Here is a 25,812-nt window from a genome sequence, read left to right as displayed (position 1 = left end):
TCTGGAGAAGTTGCTGGCAGACGACAATCACATACAGCACAGGAACACAGGAAGGAGTTCAGAGACACAAGAGACAGGTAGTCCTTGAGGTAAGCATGGAGGTAAGTAACCTTAATGAGAACGAGACCGGACAAAGTGACTGTGTGTGTGAGTGTCTTTTAAAGTGCTGGTGATGATGAGGCTGATGAGGTGCAGGTGGCGGTGATTAGAATTCGGGAGAGGGTGCGTGCTGTGATTGGATGGTGCTGGAGCCTGGTGTGTCTGTGACAATTTGGCTGCATCCAAAGTTTCTAGAGCATCCATATTTCAACCCAGTGCCATGACAACACCGGCCCTCGTGGCCAAATAAACTGACCGGCCCACCGGGAATTCTCCCGGTGCTCCCGATTAGCCAATACGGGCATCCACGTATAATACCACTTTAATAAATCCACTTTAATAAAGATCTACATTTCTAAATTTCATTCATAGTGATAGACATGAAAAATGTGCCTGGGTTTAGTGGACGATTACTGCCATCTACTGGAAAGCAAACACTTAATTAAATTAAAATTAAAATAACATGAACTTTTAACTACAGCTACTAGATGGCTAGAGAATTAATCAATGGTGCACATTATAAAATCATTATAACTATAAAAATAACTCCATATCATATTTTAGCATTTTTTTGTACTATCATTTGTACTATCATGGGTATTTGAAGATATTTTTGAAAAATACAATTATTTACAAGGCTGTAGAGAACAGTGCACTATTGCAGACTTATATACTGAGGTTTTAATTACATTATTTTAAATAGTCAGTCGTGAATTAAAGTGGGCCGGTCTAAGGCATGAAACTGAAAATGACTGAAAATGAGTCCCAATCCGGCCCCTGTCGTCCGTTCAAATGTATGCTAATGTTTTAAGCACCACACTCCTCGCTCTCTCTCATCTATCTGCGTGCAGTCAGAATTCAACAAACCAGCGTGTGTGAGATTTTGGTTGGGTGACAGTTGTAGGTTACAGTTTGACAAAAGCACAATGTTGTGTTTTTGTCACGTAATGCACAGGACAAACAGGTAAGATCCAAATGCAGCTTTAATGGGGTGATCCAAAACGTAGAGCTCTAATGACCTGCATAAATAATGAGCTCTTTCAGACAGGTAGGCTGTGAAAAAACCTTCTGTGATCATGTCTCAAAGCTCATCATAATGTAAAGACAGAAAAAACAGCAATACTGTGAAATATTATTACAATTTAAAATAATGGTATTCTATTATATTCTTTAAAATATAATGCATTTCTATGATACAAAGTGTCTGAATAATTATGTTACCTCTATGGCATTTCATATAGACTTTTAGCTTAAAAGCATGCACATTTGGAGAAATATTGATGGATTCTCATATGTTTATGTCAATTTTCTATACAGAGGAGTAATTATTCAATATTTATTGTCATTACTATGAGTTACTGTGTTTTCAATTCATACTTGCAGCCGGAGGGCGCTCTGTGCACCTTTAGTCCACAAATGCCTGCTAAAGAAGAATAGGCAAATCCAGGAACTAACCGAACTAACAGAGGCCAGAGATCACTAACTATGGCTATTCAAAACACTTTTCAAGACAATAAATACACGATTGAGACGCATGTAATGCCTCAGAATTTGCCTCTGAATAGCGCTGGCTCCGTGGGCGTGGCCGCATTAGCGGATAATGAGCTGAATCACGGACTTCTGACATGGCTCTCTTTTCATACAGATTACATAAACACAGAATTTTTGTTTTCGATTTGACTTACACGATTTAAAACCTGACATTTCAACGTTTCTTTAGACACAAGTCTAATTTTTTTGTCATTAGTATTCACTAAGTTACAGTTCATTTTCTGAGAACTATCAGATTGGACTTCGTTCAGAGGGAGACGAGAGATCACGCATCATGTTAGTTTTCTTTATTTTACAAAAAGCACAACATTTTGTTTTTACTCTGAGTGTACACAAATAAAAGAAGATATTCCTAGAATATCAAAATCAACTGCAGGTGGTAGATCCTTCTTCTATTTGGCACCTAAACTCTGGAACGATCTTCCTAGCATTGTTTGGGAAGCAGACACACTCTGTCAGTTTAAATCTAGACTAAAAACACATCTCTTTAACCTGGCATACACATAAACTATTATAAATTTATATTTTCAAATCTGTTAAAGGATTATTAGGCTGCATAAATTAGGTCAGCCGGAACCGGGAACACTTCCTATAACACCAGATGTACTCGTTACATCAGAAGAAGAATGGCATCTACGCTAATATTAGTCTTTCTGTTTATTCCGAGGTTTACCGTAGTCAACCGGGCCGTATCCAGATGAAACCGAGGACTGGCACCTTGACACGACCACAACGCAGCCCTGAAGTATCAGCAGAGATCGAGTCAACTAGATCATCCATTGGGACGGCCTCATTGACACGACAGCCAGTGGCACAGCTCCTCAACAAACCGTCCATACCGGCATGATGAATACGATCCTCAACTGGATGGAACTGAAATAAACTCTCTGTGTGAGTTAAAGTGACTAACCTTTGTGGATGCTATGTCTCATAAAATTTGATGTTGTCCTTCCAGTGTCTTTAAAGGGCGAGGGGTATCACACACAGTTTCTGCCAATCTCATGTTAATCTTGAGTACATATAGAGTAACAATGCATCTTTCATATCTCCGAAAAGCCTTTAGTTTTGTCATATTTATAAAAGATAGATATGCTAAACCAAGTCTTTCCGAAAAAGTCGAGATCCTGGAGGCGTGTCTGCGGGCGGAGCTAAAGAGTCACGAGCATGCGCAGCTTCTGCATAGAGATCGCATGCTAGCTGCGATATCTTTATAAATAAAAAGGGAACAAAAACGTTTCTGCTGTTTACATTATATGCACTTGCGCGCCGATTGCCAACAGAACACAGACATCTGATGCAGTTTTACTCACCGCCCCCGATCTGCGCAGAACTGGGACTTGTTTACAAAGTATTCATCACCGAATTCCAGGGAAAAAACAAGCATACGTGCACAACTCCGTTGCTGCCCCAGAAGAACTAACTTCATCCTCTCTTCCCTTAGGGTAAACGTATCTATTAAGCTCAAGTACCCATTAAGCACACTACCATCTTTGAGCTCAGATTATAAAAAGAAAAAAATTATGTATTGTCCAACTTGATGTCTTAACCAATTGATGTGTTTGTTACTACATACCTCCTGAATTTCAAGATAGACCACTGCACACTGGTATGGGTATCCATGTGTTCACACTGTCTGGTGGCCATTTTGAAAGCTGTCTGAAAACTTTCACCAGAAGAGTAGACCCTTAAATGTGCATTTTTAAGGTGGTTAAGCCTTTATTTGGGGTAAGTATAACTACTTACTGCAAAATTAAGAGATTAATGTTTAGACTTTTGCATATTATAACCTGGAACATGGATATGGGAAATAATTAGGGGAGAGTGGGGCACGTAGGTGAGTGGATTATTATCGGTACGGACTGTAAATTTAGCCCCATACAGATAATTGTGAAACTTGTCCACAATAGCCTACTTCAGTGCCAGAAACTCTAGCTGGTGGGTGGGATACTTCTGTTCAGATTTACTCAGCTTCCAACTAGCAAATGCCACTGGACGCAGACCAGAGGGATGCTCTTGATATAAAACAGCTCCCAACCCATCTAAGATAGCATCGACATGCAACACATAGGGTTTACTCGGATCGGCGAAAGCCAGGATGGGTGCGGTAGTCAGACACAGAATAATTTGATGAAATGACCTCAGTACAAGATGGGGTCCACCGGTCGCCAAAAGGTTCTGACTCCTTCAGGTAAGTATTGGATTTATGTGCCTCAGCTTTTTTTTTTTTTTCACTGTGTGGGGGCGTATCCCTTAGTGAGATCTGTAAGGGGTTTAACAATTCTCGCATAATCTGCAATAAACCTGCGATAATACCCGCAAAACTCTATAAAGGATCTCAAAGACTTCAGGTCTACAGGCTTAGGCCAGTTTGTGACAGCACTAACCTTGTCCGGGTCGGTGGCAACGCCCTCCGCAGACACGATATGCCCAACATATCTTACTTTGGCTTGACAAAACATTTGACATTAGTCTAATGAGATTTTCAACCCAACCTCCTAAAACCCTAAAGAACCGTGACACCCTGAGGCATCCTCTCAAACCCTAAAGAAAACCCTAAAGAACCCTGACACCCTGAGGCATCCTCTCAAATTGATAAAACCCCAGGGGACATATAAAAGCGGTTTTCTCTTTATCCTCTGGGGCCATAGTAATTTGGTAGTAACCGCTTCTGAGATCTAGAACTGAAAACCATTGACTCCCAGCTAAACAGTCCAAAGTGTCATCAATACGTGGAGTGGTATATTGGTCTGGAACTGTTCGACTATTCAAAGTGCGATAATCGATACACATTCTGACACTCCCATTCTTTTTGCGAGCTATTATTATGGGGGAAGCATACAGGCTTCGGGATTCTTTTATTATCCCAACTTTCAGAAGGTCCTGTAAATGCTTCCACACATCAACGATATCTGCCGGAGCTAGCCTTCTTGACCATTCCCGGAAAGGCCTAGAGTCTGACATCCTAATATGATGTTCTACCCCTTTGGCTAAGTCAACATCCCACTCATGCAAGGAAAATACTCCTGCTTGCTGTGATAACTTCTGTCGAAGCCTGTCCTTCCAAATCTCAGGGATGGGAGAATCACCAAAATGAATGAGATTGGGGTCAAACTGTTCGGTAACCTGCTCAGCTTTCGCTATTGACTTCACTGAATCAATTGGATACAAATGTCCCACAACTGTCCTCGCCGGAATTACGATAAAAAAAAAAAAAAAATGTTTAAAAAACCTACAGTAAATTTAATTAAGTCTGTTTTTAAGCTGTCATTGTGTTTTTAAAATGTAAAATGTAAATGCCTCTACATTGTAGGGCATTGCTCGACAGAACCTACCAATGACTTTATCAATGAACAACATGATTGAACAAAGCTTCATTTTGGTCCAAAAGATCCATTTCCTGACAGGAAACACCTAGCCTTAACCGGAGTGATGACGTGACTTCTTTTAACAAAGGACTCTGTCTAAAGGACTTCTTAGCTCATCAGCAATAAACTAATCAGAACCCATCACGTGGATTTGATCACATTAAATCTATTGATTCTCTCACAAAACCCTCTTGTATTATCGGACGGAACAGGAAAATACCCATCAACGGATTTAAAGACGAATCTGTCCTATCAATACCTCCCTTGTGTTGACCGTCCACCGTGACCCGGTCACTCGTGACTCCGGTCAAAGTTTAAACTATGCTTAAGGACTCAATCTTGAATCTCAAAAGGGACAATTGTCTATTACTTAAAGTATTAACTATATACAGAATAATACATGCCATGATGTAATTACTAACATGTCTATTCAATGTATTCAATATGTGGGTTTTCTTCAAATGCATTATTGTAATCATTGTTTTAATTAGGTCAGTCTAGTAATATGTGTGTAAGAAGTGTGTCATGTTTGAGTTCTAAATGCAGAATTTATAATTCTGTGTAATTCTGTGTGAATGAAACATTGAAATTCAGTATCAGGAAAATATTAAGAAACTTTATAAAGTTGTTAATAAAACAGGAGAATGTTCTGCAGATATCACGCGATGTGATCAATAGACAATAGACGAGGCGTGTCTAATCTCCGTAGCAACGTCTCATTGGAAGATCGCTCCCTTAAAACTATGCTGTCCGAACAAGCTAATGTCAGAAGCTGGAAGCCAGAAGTCGGTCAGAAATTGCTCGAAATCGGTCAGAAGCCGGTAGCCGAAACACCGCTACTTTGACCACGGCGGAAAAGTCGCATGGGTCATTGATAACTGATTGACCGGGGCTGATTTTCCATCTAACACCCGATTTCAACCACGAGCTGCGCCGCTGATCATTCAACAGCCGTCACATCCAGACTCCGCAACACTTCGTGAAATATCTGACCAAAGTCTCCCAAGAAGAGAGCCGCTCAAGCCAGACGCTCAGCCAGCAGCATCCTTCAAAGCTTCCGCGCAACCCACAGGGCTTTCCCGAGAAGACGTCACCTGAAAGACAGCCAATCCAGAACGGGATTCCGCTGTACACGAGTCACGGAACAACCCGATTACCTCAGCTGTCACAGCAAACGCAGGTACAAGCAAACTTCTCTCTCTCTTGCTGGAAACTGGTGAAACTCCTTTAAACCTAAAGAATCAAGCCAAAGCTCTGCTTTTGTGATTTTCCTCAGGTTATGAGTTAAGTTAGCACTGAACTTGGGACTTTTCATAACTCATCAACTCCGCGAATGTGTGTGCATGTATGTATGTATGTATGTGTGTGTGTGTGTGTGTGTGTGTTTAGCCTTAGTTTCCTGTAATCATTAGAAGTAGTCAATAAATCTTGTTTTGATTTTCACATATACGAGTTTCTTGTGCTGTGTATCAAATTGCTGTCTTAAACTCAAAGATCAAGTTACCTCTTGCTTATAATATAATAATTACAATAATAACAATAATCATAATAAAATATTGTTACTGTTGGCCGCAGAATAATATTTTGTCCAGAATTGGTAAAATACTCTAACCTCAATTTTCGCTGGACGAATAATTGATGAAGTGTTAAATATAAATTCTGAATCATTTACAGTGAATCATTTACAGTTGATTCAATTCTTATTAACAATTAAACAATTAAATTGAGCTAATAAATAGGCTAAGTCCTTACAACATCGTTACCAAGCGCATGACATCCTTTGGGCTAGGCTACTACCGATCTATAGGCTATATATGAGCTGATAGGCTATTCTCTATTATAGATCAGTGGCTTCTGCACTCATTTTTTTTTTTCTTATTTTAATGTTTTGTTTACATTTTATACATTTAAATTCAATCATTTAGAAGACGCATTCCTTGCAGTATATAGTAGGCTATGCAGTCATTAGAAAATAGACTATCCACCAGGTGGCGCACAGGGACAACTATCACCATGGCCACGATAACCTCCGTGCTGGGTTTCGTCTTTTTTACAGTCTATGGTTTCGTCAAAAGGCGATTCTTTGCCCCGCAGTAGATATTTTCATATTTTCAGTGTTATTCATGCACAGAAATACTAATGCGCTGTGAAGTCATCGATAAACAATTAAAAGCAGCTTCTTAACGCAAAATAGTTGTTGTTGGTGGTGGTGTGTGTGTGTTACATTTGTTTTCACGATATGTAGCCTATGGACAAAAAGACAAATATGAAATATAATAAATATAGGTGAATAAACTGTTATTCCTATTTGACATGTGACAACACCTAATAACAGTATCACCGTCGGGGGGCTTTTTAGTTTTCCTTAGCTTATAAATGGCCATGCATATTTTATCTCTTAAATTAAACATATATAGCCCTAGAACTTTTATGAACACAATGAACATTATTATATGTCACAGTTTACTTGCTATCCTCACTTTTTCTATCTTTCCTTCGCTTTTAAATTAATGAGCTATAAATGGCCCTGAACATTTTACTTTCAATTTCGATTTAACTGCAATTGGCGATTCTGCGTCAATTGCTTCAGTGGACAACAGCAAAACAAAAACTCTCATATATTAAACATAGAACTTTTATTATCTTTGTAATTATTTTATTTTGTTAATATTCGTAGCTTAAACAGCGAGAAAATTTACTGTAATGCAGTTCTCTGGATGTTTTGAAAAACTTAAACTAAATGAAAATTATTGTTGCCTTATCAATATCATTTCTTTATCTGCAGTTAGTACTAACTCCGATAGAAAATCAGCAAATTCTTTTATAAAGTCTGTATGGTGTCCTGGTGGCCTGTATACAATAGCCAGCACAAATGTCATCTTACATAATGTTACGTAAAGTACCATCACTTCGAAGGAATTATATTTGAAAGGCTAATACTGTAAATATTACTATAAATTACAGCAACACCTCCCCCTTTGCCTTTCTCATGAGGATTGTGTCGATAATCACAACCTTGAGGGCTAGACTCATTAAAGTGATGTAATTGTCTGGTTTTAGACAAATTTCTGTTAGATTATTGTCTGTGATAATATCATTTACAATAAGTGCTTTTGAAGAAAGGGATCTAATATTTAACAACCCAAGCTTTATCATTTGTTTTTCATTATTATTTCTTTTTTTTATTTGTTGAACATTAATTACATTTTTACCCGTAAATGGGTTTGAGAGTTTCTTGTATTTACTAATTCAGGGTACAGACACAGTCTCTATGTGATAATATCTAGGTGTAAGAGTTTCTATCTGTTGGGAATTATCTGACTTCTGTAACGTGAGGCAGCTAGCAGACTTTCGGATTAGCCGGTATGTCTGCTTCCTGACCTGGGCCGTAGTTTGTCATGTTTCTGCTCTAAGACTATGTGCCATATTACTAGAGAGAAGAGCAGCACCATCCCGAGAGGGATGAATACCATCTCTTTTCAACAGGTCAGGTCTGCCCCAAAATCTTTCCAATTGTCTTAGACAGCCAGCCATTGAGTGATGATAATCTGCTAACTATTTCATCCCTCTGACGAACAGGAAGAGGGCCAGAGCAAATTACTTCTTCTGACATTATACTTGCGAGTTCACACACCTCTTTAATGATAATTTTAGTGATCTCTGACTGGCGAAGTCGAACATCATTAGTGCCGACGTGAATAATAATTTTAGAGTATTTACGATTAGCATTAGCCAGCACTTTTAAATTTGCTTTGATGTCAGGTGCTCTGGCTCCCGGCAAACATGTAACTATGGTGGCTGGTGTCTCTATTTTCACGTTCCGTGTAATAGAATCGCCAATAACTAGGGCACTTTTAACAGGATTCTCAGTGGGTGCATCACTGAGTAGGGAGAATCTGTTTGATGTTCTTATTGGAACGGAAGAGTGGTGTTTTCTGCGGCTAGGCCACCTCACCGTTACCCAAGTGCCCTGCTGCGCGGGCTCTACAGCCGGAACCGAACAATGTATAGAGTTCACTAAGCTAGTCGCATCCAAAACAGTATCTGAAGCCCTTGCATTCTTACTATCCTTGATTAAAGTTTGGGTGCGTGTCTCTAATTCTGAGATTTTCTCTGTCAGCCTGACTATTTCCCTACATTTATGACATGTAAATCCCTCGTCGCTGACAGAGAAAGCTTATACTGAACATGTGACAAGTGGAAAAACTTGCAGTAATGGGAGAGGATGACATGACTCGCCGTTTTTGTAGACTGATCCGAGTTACCACAGCTGTTTGATGAACGCGTTGAAAATGCTGTTTGATGAACGCGTTTATGTATGAGGTTTATGAACAGAATGTGCACTGAAGCAGATGGATGTGGTGTGGGGCTAGGGGTGGGTGATATGACTAAAACTGTATATCATGATATGAGTAATTTTATTTCATGATAATGATATATAGCACGGTATAGTTATTTTTGCTTATGTAACGATTCGTACAGTTATTATGGGTGTAATATGAATATAATAATTCATAAAGCTTTATGAATTATTATGCACATACTGACCCAAGGAGGAATTAACCATATATGGTGAATTAATTACAACGAATTGTAATCAATTATATATATGATTAGTTCTGGTTTAATAATTATTTAGAGAAACTGTTCGTTTGTCCGACAAACTATAGCTCCTCAGAATGTTATTAAAAGGAAGGTCTGTTCTCTGGCCACGAGAAAGACTTCCTATTCTAGCATCCAAACGTAAAGCAAGGATATAGGATCGAAACGTTAAAGTGACCTGGTCTTTGTTGAATGAGCAAGAGAACAAAGAGCATGGATATAATGTATTTAATATATGAAAACTACTAATACATACGTTATACGTCTAAATACAGAATATACAAAAATATACAAAAGGGAACGTAGAGACGGGAAAGGAAGGATGGTCAAAGAATGGCAAATTACGGCAGTTAACCCTTTGAGAGAGCTAGCACAGAAATAAGTTTAAACAAATTTCAGAGAAATTAAAATACTTGCGTATGGTTCAAGTCGGTGAGCAGCAGAGTTTCAATGCACCTGGCGTCCTTTCCGAGAGGGTTTCTCCAGCGGGGTTTTCAAACAAGGTTTAACTGACACGTAAGATGACAGAGAAGAAAGAAGAGAGAGGGAGTCCAAGGAGGTGGTGGTCCCGATGGATGAGCGCGATAGAAGCGCGTCGCCGTGACGTCCGGGAGAGACGTGCGTGAGTGATTCAGGGCCGTTGGGAGAACACCAGGATTCTCCGTGTGTGTTCCTTTTTATGACAGATAAGCCGACACACCTCCTTGAGGTGGAATAGCCAATGACATTGGTGCAAAGTTGGCGGGCAAGCTCTTTCTTTGTTTGGTCTCCTAGCTGAATTTGCATACTTTACGACTATCAGATCGGATTTCGAGATGGAGTACTTTCTTCACAATATCATTAAACACATAGAAAAATGCATTTGTCAGCTATGTGACATATCTCAGTGAATAGCTCGAGTCCGGCGCTTTACGGAGAGATCAAACTCGATAGATCAGAAAGGCATATAAAAGAAGTTATGGTTTACAGACAAAATTCCATCATTAAAATGCACACTAGCACAAATACACTCATTTAAACACTAGGAAACATGCATACGCTCGAAATACATGATGGATATATTTCGGCATAGTTGTATTTTACATATACAGTCAAAAATGTATGTTTGTGTGTTTCTGTATGTGTCTGTGTGTGTGTGGTGTGTGTTGGAATGTGATCTGGTCAGTCTCTGGGGGGGTGCTCCTTTTGAAGTCTCCAAAGTTGGGAAGTTGGAGTTTTCTGTTTACCCTCACGGGTCCATCAAACAGTACAAAAGTCACAGTCGGCCGGAGCCGATTTAGTGATTTACAAACAAAGTTCATCAGGTTAAAAGCGTTCTGAAAACTCCAAAGTTTATTGACTATCCTGATACGTGTGCATATGCTACACTTTAAATAAGGTTTTTATGACATTCTTGTCACAATATTCAATATAACAAAAAACAAATACTATCCTAAGTAAAAATAATAATAATAAAAAAACTCAAGTTTACTGCAAGACAAACAGGTAAAACAAGAACAACATAATTACAGTAATTACAAGCATATAGGAAAACAAACTACAGCAGAACAAAGACAAATTAAATAGACCTACCTGAAAAACTTTAAGCACCAGAAATAAGAAATATTACATAAACTGTATAAAGTAATCAAATGTATAAAAAACAGTGCTTAGTCTTCACTGTGTAAATTAAATCTACATTTTTTTCTAATAAAAGTTACAAAAGTGATTCAGTCAAGAAGCAGTGAGAAATTTTCTCCTTTTAGTCATTTGATTAACATTAATGACACAGACAGCAGCAGGTTTATTAGGCTGCTGTCACTTAAAGACTGAATTAAGGGATCCAACATACTGATTCACATGCGTTTCCTTTCTCAACTGTTTATATTCACTTAAGACATAAATGATCACTGTTTACGAGGATACTTGCAAAGACGGGCTGTAACACAGTTCGTAAATACGGGAAGAAGGAGGCGGGAACCGGCGAACATTCAACAAAACTTTAATTAGAAATAAACAAAGAACAAAACGAAAGTAATGCTGGCAGACCCTCGCGGACGTCTGCCGGCCACACAAACATAATAAAACATAAAATAAAGTCCAGGCCTGGTCCTCTCTCGTCCTTCATGGTCGTCGCTCCTCCTTTTATGCTCCCGGAGCTCCTCCGTGAGAGACTCAAGGCCGGTGCGCCTCCCAGGTGATGCTCGTTATCACTTGCGTCACCGGCCTCGCGCCGTTCCCTCACGGCTCTCGCCCGCCCTGGTCGCCACATGGGCATTTTGGCACATAAAGTCATGTGAAAAAAAGTACACTCTTTTGAATCCTATGGTTTTAGTTATCAGGACATAATAAAAAATTATGTGGTATATAGCAGGTCTTAAAATTAGGTAAATACAACCTCAGATGTTGTTTGAATTCTCCGTCTTAATGCAATCTCATGCGTAATACAGCACAGTGATTGGGTTGAAGGAGTTCATTCTCATGAATAAATGCAAAGAAGCGCTCAGAACCAGATTACGTCAAAGCGTGCCTCTCCAGCCTCTCCAGAGTGCTTATAGTGTTTTCAGTGATGTGCAGGCTGTACATATCTGATTACATCAAAAGAAAAAAAAATGTGTTTTTTTTTGGGGGGGGGGGGTTGATTGGGGTTAAGAGAGCTGTGCATAAACAAATGCCAGCAAACCTCAATGAACTGAAGCAACACTGTAAAGAAGAGTCAAAATTCCTCCACAACAATGTGAGAGACTGATAAAGAAAATAATTACTTCAAGTTATTGCTGCTAAATGTGGTTCTACATGACTGGGTGTAGTAAGTAAGGTTGTCCTTAGTTTTCTTACACATGGCTTCTCCATTTTGGCTTAGTTTTTGTTAAAATAATAATGACACAGTCTCTCTCTCGACACAGTGTTGTTATGTGTTGTTCATTTGAGGTTGTATTTAGGTAATTTTAAGACCTGCCAGATGATTTTTTATTATGTCCTCCTGATACGTAAAACCATTCAAAAGGGTGTACTTTCTTTTTTACATGACTGTAAGTATGTGTATATAACTGACTAATTTCATTACTCACGAGCTCTTTAAGCAGCGGCTTCATGTACGTAAATCTCAGACAGTGTGCTCTTATAGTATGAGTTAAAATGTGTTCTCTTTTGCTGCTTATTGCGCTTCAACTGTTTAAAATCACTTGTTTAATACTGATGACATGGAACAACAATGAACAGAGGAAACTAAGGGTTTAAATACATAGGGAGTAATAAGGGAACAAATGATAGACAGGTGAATGAAATTAGTAACTAAGGGAACAAATACACACACTAAGAAACTTACAATGAAACTAACCCAAACAGGAACAGGGAACACAGAACCAAAACACAATGAAACTAAACCAAAACAGAGCATACATGTACATTCTTCTTCATTTATTTTTTATTTCAATGATCATTAGTGTGAAATTGATATTTAAGACAATGGATAAAAGTATCATTTTGGTTGTGTTTGCACAAGTGAGACTTCTTATTACACATTATATCATTGGTTTTTAAGGATTCTCAATGAGAAATGAGCACATAGTTGTGCATAGAGTTTTGAAAAGGGCACCAGAACTGCAAATTTTGTGAAGGCAACAAATGTGTCAACAGTTTTGCAGAAATGGTATTTATTTCCTGCACATTAGCATGAGCAATGATGCCTCATCTATGGCTTCAGTCATAGTGTGTATCCAGTTGAAAAATACTGTAACACAGATATTTTCCAGTCACTTTGCATTTATATCAAAGCGTAGGAGAGCTTTTCTCAACTAGTGTTGCTTCAGGGTCTATATTTAGGGCTTGGACCTGCTGTTTGTGAACCACTGGCTCAAAAAATGGCAATTATAGTTTTTTAAAAGGTAGAATAAATCTATTAAAAGGTCTCGAAATCTTCATTGGAAGAGCATAGTCTCTTTAACTCCCTGTTAAAGTGTGGGTACGTGCATGCGATGCTCTCATACCCAGTTGAGACTGACAGCTTTGATATTTATGACGTAGGCTGATGAAAGGGGGAAATTGGCACTCTGCATGAGTGCTGTGTGTGTGTGTCTATATTGATTGCTGAACTCTGATGGGTTCACTGTTGGTGGTCTTCTAAGACTTAGTGCACACATCTCTAAACCATTAATAAGGTCATACTGGCCACACAAGCCTGCACACACACACACATTGGGTTTTCACGCTTTATGAGGACTTAAACATGAACATAATGGTTTCTATACTGTACAGGCTGTATATTATATACCTTAACCCTAAACCTGCCCAACCACTTAGTATGATTGATAAGCTTTTTTTCTCATGGAGACCAAAAAAGTTTCCCAGAACCACACATACACACACACACACACACACACCTACACACACACACACACACACACACACACACACACAGAGTCTTCTCTAATCCATAGCCTTACACAAAAACACAAATTATATACAATTTAGCTATTAAGAGAAACAAGATAATTTGCCTTTGCCAGCTAAACAGCACATACTACGTTATTCATTATTCAGATCAAATGTTAGTCTTCCCCGCCTGGACAATTGTATTTTGAAGAAATTGCACTCTAAAAGATTCAGGGGGTACTTGTGCAAGTGCAAGTGTATATTCAGGATAGACACAATGCAACAGGCTTTTTGTTCTCTAAACATTATCTTTTGAGTGTATCTTGGTGTTCTGCTCAAAGTCACGTTACAGGGAGAGTCTCATGGAGCTTGTTCATGGTGACATTTAGGCTTGTAAAAATCAAAGTCTGGCTTTTTAGCATGAGTTTTTGACCTCATGCTCTTTTCACTTCGCTTGCTGTCAGATAGTTAAACCGTTATTTGCTGAGAGAGAGACAGTGAGAGAGAGATGTTCCTAAATTGTCTGAAAAGATCAAATACAAGTACTGGAGGAAAAGAGTTATTCACCTGCAAAATGTATACTTCATATTGTCATTTTCAACTTCACATCCTCAGAAACCAATTACTGATTTGACCATATTCATGAGTTGTCTGTGTACATCCGTACCATAGAATTTTCTTAAAACTGCATTAACAATCATAATAAATTATAATTAAATAAATAAATAAAATGAAATAAACATTTCAGTAATTGTTATAGTTATAGTTATACACTAGTTATAGTGTTATAGTTGTTTTTGAAAACTGTACTGTTACCATCTCTGTGTAAACTGCAAAAATGGCAATCTATGAAAATGGTGATGGAATGCACATGCGTATTACATATTTAGTCTATTCACCTCATTTCAACGCAGAAATAAGGTGTTTTCTGTGAATGTGCAAGACATTATTAGCTGCTATAGAGAAATAACAAGAAGAATATCAAAGTGCAGTAAACGTCTCGGGTTACGACTGTAACCCTGGTTCCCTGAGAACAGGTAACGAGACACTGCGTCCTAGAACGCTTATGGGGAACACCTCCACATGACAGGTGTCTGAAGCAATAGTCGAATCAAGTATATAAGGGGCGCCTAGAGAAAATGTCATTCGCTTTTCATCTGAAGAGACTGTAGCAGGCAGCCCAGATGCATGGTAACGAGACGCATTGTCTCGTTCCCTGTTCTCAGGGAACCAGGGTTACAGTAGTAACCCGAGACATTCCCTTTCGAAAGGGAACTCGCACTGCATCCTAAAACGCTTATGGGAAACAAAATACCCACACCGCCATGCTAAGGGAAGTGTATGCTGTAAGACTTGATTTTCAAGCTCAGACAAAAACTGAGATCAAGTGCCCTGCAATAAAGCAATAAAACTCATCTGGAGAGAAGATCTCAAAGAAATAGCATAGGACAAACCTTCCTTCCTTTCCCCCTGACTCAAGTCACTGAAAGTTCTTCAAGATGTATAATGTATCTGGTGTATCTATTGTTTTTTTTCCTTTCATGTTTGGTATCATTTCAAATGTCTCAGTGTGACTGGTAAAATGGTCTCAATTTCACAGCAGTCACTGGTATTATGAAGAAGATTGAACTAAGGAGAATTCTGTGCTCCTTTTGGGTGGTGTTGCTTCAAGATATCTGAAAAATCCACTCCTCTTCCCAACAAAGCAGGTGTTGGTTTAATAAAAATGTGCAATCCATTGTAGTAATAAACAAATTTTTTCTGGTCTTAGTATATAAGGTAAAGTGTCATGTGGGATCTTCTGTAGCCAGAAACCCCCATGCAATGATGGGTGAGTGTCCTAAAAACACTAATCCACCACTGTGTGTATGTTAGGGCTGGACAATAATTCAATATCAATATATATCGCAATATAATTTTTTTCGATAACGGTGATATGATTTTTAAACACATTTCCGGTATTTCAACATATACATTACAGCATCACTGACTTGAGGCGCAGCCGTTAGAAAGAGCAGAACGCGATTGGCTATTTGCGTGATGACGTACACCACAGAGACATGCAGCCACCAGCCAGTGCTCAACAGTTGTAGATCAAACGCGAACGCGGCAAGTTTTACAAAATGAGTACACCTGATGCAAATGCGACGGAACAAGCTTCCACAACTTGATGAAAATATGTTTGCATACCTACACTGTGCTGGTTAATGTTTGGTGCAGGAGAATGTGTGAAATAAAAACTTTAAACACGGATAACTTACTTTATTCTGTATGAATTATGTGTCACGTGGCTAGTGTTATTAAACTCATCGCGGAGCTCCGCGCTGAAACCGATCATATGCGCGCTCCGCCTGGATATCATAAAATCATATTTTTCATGTGTTCGTATTCAAACTCCAGTTCTGACCGCATCGCGAGCAAAATACAAACAACACACGTGCTGTGCTGAGGTAAACAGCCTACGGCTCGCGTGTTTGAACGCAGCTAGAGCAGGCAGAGGTGAATGAACAGCACTTGTGATATTTGAATTCTCCGCTGTAATGCGATCTCATGCGAACATATTTTCCATTTGTGCTGTAGATTACAGCAAAACAATCCTCATACACACAAACCTCTGCTCTGGTCACGTCGCAGGAAAACGCATTGTGTTGTGGCACTGAGAAAACTAGCACCAACGATGTCTCTGAATGACAAGAGACCGAGGCGAGAGAAGTGATGCTTCCTCATGCATAATACCGCAATTATAATCTTATGCATACTACAGCACAGTGATTGGATTAACTTTATGTCATGAATATATATATATGTCGAGATTCGCTTGAAACAGTCTACGTCAGCATGTTCGACCATGCCCATACTTGGGCCTAAAGTACACGATTACGTCAGATTTTGTGACGTTGCTCCGACTCAGCTTTTCAAACAGGAAGACAGAAATCGCTCTGAAAAATGCAAAAATAACTATTTTTCACTTTTCATTAAAGGATTAGTTCACTTTTAAATAAACTTTTGCTTACAATTTCCTCACCCCCATGTCATCCAAGATGTCCATGTCCTTCTTTCTTCAGTCGAAAAGAAATTAAGGTTTTTGATGAAAACATTTCAGGATTTTTCTCCATACAATGGGCTTGAATGGGCACCAGACGGTTCAAGGTCCTAAAGACAGTCTCAGTGCAGCTTCAAAGGGCTTTAAACGATACCAGACGATACCAGACGATGAATAAGGGTCTTATCTAGCAAAACGATCAGTCATTTTTTAAAAATAAAAAAAAAATTAAGTTTTATAAGCACAAATGTTCTCCTTGCTCTGTTCTCGGATGCGCGTTCGTGACGTCACGTAATACGCAATTACGTTGAAAAGGTCATGCTTGACATAGGCGGAAGTACAGATTCGTTGTTTACAACTTAAACGTGCAAATACTAAGTCAAACGCCGTTTACAAAAAAAGGTAAAACAACAATGTCGGACGAGGAGAAGATGAGTTTTTCGCCTGCCCTACCTTTTGAACCGGAATACACAGAGGAAGAAATTAGGCAGATGGAAGAGACTGCTGCGGCGACACACACCTCTCAAGCATCGGGCAGACGAAGATCTAACGAGACGTGGTGGTGCACATGTGGCAAATGCCACCCATTGCCAACAGAGGAAGAATCTAGTAGTGATGGCCGATTTCGAAACACTGCTTCATGAAGCTCCGAAGCTTCATGAATCTTTTTGTTTCGAATCAGTGATTCGGAGCGTGTATCAAACTGCCAAAGTCACGTGATTTTAGTAAACGAGGCTTCATTACGTCATCACTGTTTCGAAACAGTTCGAAATTTCAGTGGTTCACCGATAGAGGGCGATGATAAAGTGAGCCCATGAATCATGCAGATTCACTGAGAACTATTGAACAAGTGTCTAGGGCTTTACCCTATGGTTTTACCTGATCTCCGATCAGTTTTATACAGTTGTAGATGTTTTAATTATACATTAGAATAATTAAAATGAATAATGGTAGTTATTAATCTCTTATTGGCCTGTTTAGCTTGAGCCATGGAACAGATACAAGCCTTTAAAATTGATAAAAGAACACAAATTATACAGACACTCGATATTTAATCTTATTAGATGATTAGTTAATTCCATTTAATTGATTTTACTTTAAATAAAACTTTTGAAATACATTTGTTAAAGTGTATTTTTAATGCATGTTTGGCCTGAGTTTTGTTGCATTTGCACTGCTCTGACCACTAGGGGTCACCGTGGAGACAAGTGTCAGATTGTTTCGAAGCCTCGAATCATTACGGCACATTTGATTCAGCTGCTTCAGTGTTTCATGAAGCCTCGATCTGCCCATCACTAGAATCTAGATGCTGCCACGACTGGACCATTTCAGTCCCGCCATTAGAATCAGTCGGTGAGTCCCTGTTTCCATCTCGCTGCATTACCGGACAAAATTTCCACCGTTACTGAGCAACAGCGAGGGGATCGCACACCGGACGCGAAGCTCAGCGCAGAGCCACGTCTTTAAAATTCGAACGCATTGTTTTCTATGAGTGTCCGCACACCGGCGGCGACATTCGGTGCCTGTCCGCGGCGCCCAGGAAGTTGTTCAAAATCCTGCTGCGCCACAGAGCGCCATGTACATTGTTTACATTAAATGTATATTATATTTCTCTCAAATTGTCGTTAATGTACATACTGACTTCACCCTGTGCTGCAAGATACATCAGTTTTACATTCTTAGTTTAACAGCTTGAATAAAGTCTAAAAATGTATAATAAACGTAGCCTTTTCTTTCCTTTTGCTTTGTTGTGCCATTTTTCCATGTACACTAACCTCAGTGTGAAATATTAAAGCATATGTAACGTTTCCCTGTTGACGTAAAACAGGGACGAGTCGAGTCAAAATTGAGCTCGCGTGTATATAATGTGCGCGGCCGGTGTGCGACCCCCTTTAGAGGTGTTTTTGTTCTGATGGAGAAGGGTATGACTGTCTGGTGGTACTGACACAGGAAGAACCATTAGTTGTTTTACCTTTTTTTTGTAAACGGCGTGTGTCTCAATCAGCTCCCTAGTTCAGTAGTCAGGGCACTGATCAGGGAATCAGCCACATTCACTTTCATACTGATTCCCGACCTAGGGAACTAGGGAGCTGATCGAGACACAGGGTTAGTATTTGCACGTTCAAGTTGTAAACACCGAATGTGTACTTCCGCCTATGTCAAGCGTGACCTTTTCAACGTAATTGCGTATTACGTGACGTCACGAATGCGCATCCGAGAACAGAGCAAGGAGAACATTTGTGCTTATAAAACTAAATTTTTTTTTTTTTTTTTTTAAATTACTGATCGTTTTGCTAGATAAGACCCTTATTCATCGTCTGGTATCGTTTAAAGCCCTTTGAAGCTGCACTGAAACTGTCTTTAGGACCTTGAACCGTCTGGTGCCCATTCAAACCCATTGTATGGAGAAAAATCCTGGAATGTTTTCATCAAAAACCTTAATTTCTTTTCGACTGAAGAAAGAAGGACATGGACATCTTGGATGACATGGGGGTGAGTAAATTATCAGGAAAAGTTTATTTAAAAGTGAACTAATCCTTTAATAACATTGAGTACCTTTAGTGTTTTCAATGATGTGCAGCCTACACCTGTTTACATCTCAAAAAAAAAAGTGTTTTGGGGTTTCATGACCCTTTAAGAATAATAAAATCAGCCTACGTTATAGTTTAATGTTAAAGATATTAATATTACTAAAAAATGAGTGAGTCTTATGTTTATTTTTATGTTTGTATGAAGGCTAAATACAAATAAAAGCTGAACATAAATTTATTTGTACTGTTTTTATTTCTTAAATATTATATAGTTTTATAGGAAGAGATTTCATAGATTTGGCAAAATCATTTTTCAGACGGATGTAGGTACAGACATCCGTTGTGGCCGTTCTTGGCAGTTTTTCTGAGGCTATTATATAGTTCATATCGAATTATATCGTATCGACCGAAATTAAGAATTATATCGTGATATAAATTTTGGCCATATCGTCCAGCCCTAGTGTATGTGCATTTCAATTGATGTTATGCATTTATTATTTCTGAATAATTCTGATTGGCTTCTTATTGTACAACTATGTAATTGGCATGATACATTTTTATTAGACAAATAAAATGTTATATTTGATTTACTCTGGATTCTTCTGAAATCATTATGACCAGTCGATTATTGGAGTCCATATTTCTGCAAATCTGCATCAGGATAGATTCAAACTAAAGGCCCATGAAAGGAGCATGTAAGCACATCATGGGACTTTTTGATTTTTGTCTGTCAACTGGCTTAGCAAGTTGCAGTATCTTGACTAAGAAAACTGTGTTTTTGTATGAACAAGCATGTGGCGGTTCGACTCAAATGCATTAGTAAACTCTGTACCCTCTGACTAAGAGTCAGAACCCTGGGCGAGTATCTCTGTGCAGCATTGGGTCCCTGATGAAAAAATAATTGAAAGTATGGGATACCCAGAATAATCAAATGCCTAAATTAATACATAACTAATGATTAATTTCTAATTGGAAATTACCTAAGACTAATAATCATTTAAAATTGGAGTCAGATTAAACGAGTGAAATTAAGTGAACTTCACAGGGGCGCTGAAAAGATATACACGCGTTAACCTTCGCCCAGGCCGTCGGATTGCCGATAGGGGGTTCCCTACAATGCCAAGATAATGGCTGAGGAAGATTCAAAGAGAAACTCAAACCACTCAACCCCCTCTGGTCACACGCTAGGCTGTCAGTGACATTACTCCCTACGGCCACTGACCAAGCTAAAAAGCCTCAAAGAGGCCTCCACAGAATGAAGGCCTACCAAGGCTGCTTAAAGGCTTGGGACCAGCCATTTCAATAGAAGGGGTCCCTTTAACCCCCTCGAGTCGGCGGTCGTGCCGGCGATACCGCCTTGCTTTTTTTCTTATCAGTATGAAAGAGACTCAAAATACTCCTTCACTTTTGCACATACAATTAAGAGTTATACTCTATTTTAATCTGTGAAATATCTTCTTTTATTTGTGTACACTCAAAGTAAAAACAAAATGTTGTGCTTTTTGCAAAATAAAGAAAACTAACATGATGCATGATCTTTCGTCTCCCTCTGATAGTTCTCAGAAAATGAACTTTAACTTAGTGAATAATAATCACAAAAAAATTAGACTAATGTCTAAAGAAACGTTGAAATGTCAAAAATCATGTAAGTTAAATCGTGTAAGTCAAATAGAAAACAAATATTCTCTGTTTATGTAATCTGTATGAAAAGAGAGAGATTCAAGTCATTTGCAAGTCAGCTCATTATCCGCTAATGTGGCCACGCCCACGGAGCGCACACTCTATTCAGATGCAAATTCTGAGGCAATACATTTGTATATCATTGCAATCGTGTATTATCTTCAGAAGTGTCTATCTGCATGTTATAGCCATGGTTATAGCCATGGTTATAGCGATCTCTGGAAACCTCTGTTAGTTCCTAGAATGTCACATGGTATGCCTGTTCTTCACCAGAGTCATTTGTGAACTAAATGTGCACAGAGCGCCCTCCGGCTGCAAATATGAATTGAAAACATAGTATCCAGCGCTCATAGTGATGACAAAAAATATTGATTAAATATTACTCCTCTGTATAGAAAATTGACATAAACATATGAGAATCCATCAATATTTCTCCAAATGTGCATGCTTTTAAGCTAAAAGCCCTGATGGATGTTGTTTTGTCAAAGGTAACGACTCAGTTTTTCATATTCATAACTCCTGACGCATATTAACAAATTACGGTCACTGTAAGATTTTAAGAGTAAAACAGAGGTCAAAATGTGAAGCTTGAGTTTTAGATCTTTTTAATGATGTATAGTATGTCAACTGCACATTAACATTTAGGCTATATAACAAATATAATAGCCTATTTGAAATGCCATAGAGGTAACATGAATGTTTAGACGCTTTGCATCACAGAAATGCATTATATTTTAAAATATATTAAAATAGAAAATCATTATTTTAAATTGTAATAATATGTCACAGTATTGCTGTTTTTTTCTGTATGTTTTCTGTATGATTGATATACAGCATGATGAGCAGACTTCTTTTAAAAACATTATAATAGTAATGCGTCTAATCTTTTGACTGGTACTGTAATTTAAACTATAATAGGCCTATACAAAATTTTCTTTACATGATGTGCAATAATACATGCATGCATGAGATCGCAAAAATCATGTTTTTTTGTCAAGAGTGGACATTATATTAGCGTTAATACTGTTATCAGCATGATCACAGAGGGTACTTTCACATAGCCTACCTGACTGAAAGGGCTCATTATGCAGGTCATTATGTGGGTCTTTGTCTTCTCAGGTGTGAATCACAGCATTATTAATGAAGATTCATGCCTCCATGCATACTGTGTTTCTTGACAAAAAGTGTCTTACAAAATTTAAATCAATATATTGTTTTATATGAACGAGTAGGCAGAATCATTTTTACATCATTTTGAAGCAAAAACTCTAGTCTACAACCTCCAATATCTAGAAGTCTTGTGAACACATATTTTGTATTTATTTTGTGGCTTTATTTCACTGACTTAAGTTTTTTGTTTTTTCAATAACCATAAACATTATTCCTTCAAAAATACAAACATGTACATACATGTTGCTTGCATATTATGGTAGCCTAGTTCATGCTGAATACAGTGTAATGACACCACATTAATATGTTTATGAACAACTGAAAAAAGCACAAAATCAGTGAAGGTTCCAGAAGAGTCTGAAGAACCTGATATAAAACAGCTTAAACGAGATGGGACAGTTTAGACAGAGAGCTAAACCTAACTCCACCTAGATAAAAACTCTCATGGGGGCCCAGGGAGGCCAACCACTTATTTGTGTACACTCAGAGTAAATACAAAATGTTGTGCTTTATGTAAAATAAAGAAAACTAACATGATACGTGACCTCTCGTCTCCCTCTGAACGAAGTCCAATCTGATAGTTCTCAGAAAATGAAGTGTAACTTAGTGAATACTAATGACAAAAAAATTAGACTTATGTCTAAAGAAACGTTGAAATGTCAGGTTTTAAATCATGTAAGTCAAATCGAAAACAAAAAATCTCTGCTTATGTAATCTGTATGAAAAGAGACACAAGTGCGGCCATGCCCACAGAGCCAGCGCTATTCAGAGGCAAATTCTGAGGCAATACATGTTTACATCGTCGCAATAGTGTATTTATTGTCTTGAAAAGTGTTTATCTGGATGTTAAAGGCATGGTTAGCGACCTCTGGAAGACATGCCGTTAGTTCCTGGTTCCTGTTCTTCTTTAGATTAATTTGTGGACTAAATGTGCACAGAGCGCCCTCCGGCTGCAAGTATGAATTGAAAACACAGTATCTAGCGCTCACAGTAATGACAATAAATATTGAATAAATATTACTCCTCTGTATAGAAAATTGACATAAACATATGAGAATCCATCAATATTTCTCCAAATGTGCATGCTTTTAAGCTAAAAGCATATATGAAATGCCACAGAGGTAACATAATTGTTCAAACACTTTGCATCACAGAAATACATTATATTTTAAAGTATATAATAGAATACCATTATTTTAAATTGTAATAATATTTCACAGTATTGCTGTTTTTTCTGTATGTTTGATTTACACCATGATGAGCTGAGACATGATCACAGAGGGCTTTTTCGCTGCCTACTTGACTGAAAGGCCTCATTATTTATGCAGGTCATTAGAGGTTCTTTATGCGAATCTTTTGTCTTCTCAGCTGTAAATGACCCATTATTCATGATGATTCACGCCTCCACGCATACTGTTTTTCTTGACAAAAAGTGTCTTACAAAATTTAAATTTCTCTATTGTTTTATATGGAGGAGTAGGCAGCATAATTTTTACATAATTTTGAAGCAAAAACTCTAGTCTACAACCTCCAATACCCAGAAGTCTTGTGAACACAGATTTAATATACTTTTTTTGGCCTTATTTCAGTGACTTAAGTTTTTTGTTTTTTCAATAACCACGCATAAACGTTATTCCTTCAAAAACACAAACATGTACATACATGTTGCTCACATATTATGGTAGCCTAGTTTGTGCTGAATACAGTGTAATGACATTTGTGTCATTAATATGTTTATGAACAACTTAAAAAAGAACAAATGTCAGGGCATGTCTAAACTTCTCCAGGCCCCAAATCAGCCTCAGACTCCAGAGGGTTAAGTATGCATGGGGCATAGATCTCTGGGAGTAAAATGATTTTAGAGAGACCTCAGAAAACTCTAATGCCTCGTTTCCACTGAGCGGTACGGTTCGGTACAGTTCGGTACGGTTCGGAAGGGTACACCTTGATCAGGCTTGCGTTTCCACCGCCAACAGTACCCTTACTTGATAGGCGTGGTGTAGCCGGAAAATAGTGATTGACGTCATTCTAGCGTGAAGAAGAAAACGACACAGTAAACAATGGAGGGTATACAGCAGATCTTTTTTCTTGCTTCTCGGCTTGAAGCTGTCTGTCACAAGAAGAAGATGAGCTTTGCTTGCTGCACGCCAACTTCAGCGTTTCAGAATACCAAGTACGCAAAGTTCAGACATCTATGCAGCAGCACCTACCAGCAAGCGGAGGAGAAAACCCGCGTAATTTAAAAACTATTTTATTGTGTCATGAAATGTAGTTTTAAAAATTTTTTCAGGCGAGAATGTAGTTGTTTAAAGTGCAAATCTGTGGTTTATTTATAAAGACAGCGCCTATTTGAAAATTTGATCTGACGTTGTCGGAGTCCAGGCGATCACCGGGCGCTCAGTGCTAATGTACCCAGCCAATAGCAGCTGTACCTCGCTAGTCCTTCTGACATTTGCCGCTGGCTCAGATGTCTCTGTAGTAGTTAAAAACGAGATATCATTCATCTTGTGTATAACGGGCAATCTTTGGTCTCATGAATTTATAATTTGTTCCCGGGCAAATCGTTTTAACTGAGGGCAAAGTTAAGTTTCATAACTTTATATATTTATTTAACTTTACCGTTGTACTATGTGCACTGTACTTTTGACTGAATTGTTTGCTTGTCTTTATTTCTTATTGTATAGCTTCTCATATTTTATACTTATACTTTTATAATGGTTATTATTGATAATTAAAACTGACTTTTAACAAATAGAGAAGGTTGTTTTGTCTTATTTAATTTTATTATTGACTACATACAGTGAAGATAATCAGAGTACATACGCACATATTGGCTGAACCACACATTAATAGGTTTCATATTTATTAAATAAAAACGAAAAGAGGCAGGGTTGTGTTTTATATTTTGTTTTGTTATATAGCCTACATGAAGTGGAGATAATCAAAGCATGCGTTGCCTGAACCACATTTGTGTGTGGCGCCTCTTGTGTTGTCATTCCCCTTGTAGCACGCGCAAGTGACGAGTCTCTGTCAACCAATCAACATTCTGCAGAGTGTAGCTCCACCCTTTTGGTACGGTACTGTTGTGCTTGGTACCACAACGAAAGGGTCCCAAAAAAGTGGTACGGTACGGTTCGGAATTAGGGTACCATTTACAACTTTTGACAATGGAAACGGCAAAAATTGCGTACCATACCGAACTGAACCGTACCGTACCACTCAGTGGAAACGAGCCATAAGGTGCTAGCTCAGGAGGAACAACGGCCTCAACAGGGAGGAATCCAAGGAGGCCGACAACTCTACCCCGTAACTTGATGAAATCAAGGAGCTACTCACAGTAAGAAAACTACCACAAGCTCTAGAGAGTGGAGGCTTCAGCAAAGAGCACACTCTCAAAACGAAAGGAAACCTAACAACT

The sequence above is a fragment of the Megalobrama amblycephala genome, linkage group LG5 (assembly GCF_018812025.1).
Source record: "Megalobrama amblycephala isolate DHTTF-2021 linkage group LG5, ASM1881202v1, whole genome shotgun sequence".
In the NCBI taxonomy this organism is placed as follows: domain Eukaryota; kingdom Metazoa; phylum Chordata; class Actinopteri; order Cypriniformes; family Xenocyprididae; genus Megalobrama; species Megalobrama amblycephala.
Note: the sequence above shows the minus strand (reverse complement) of the source record.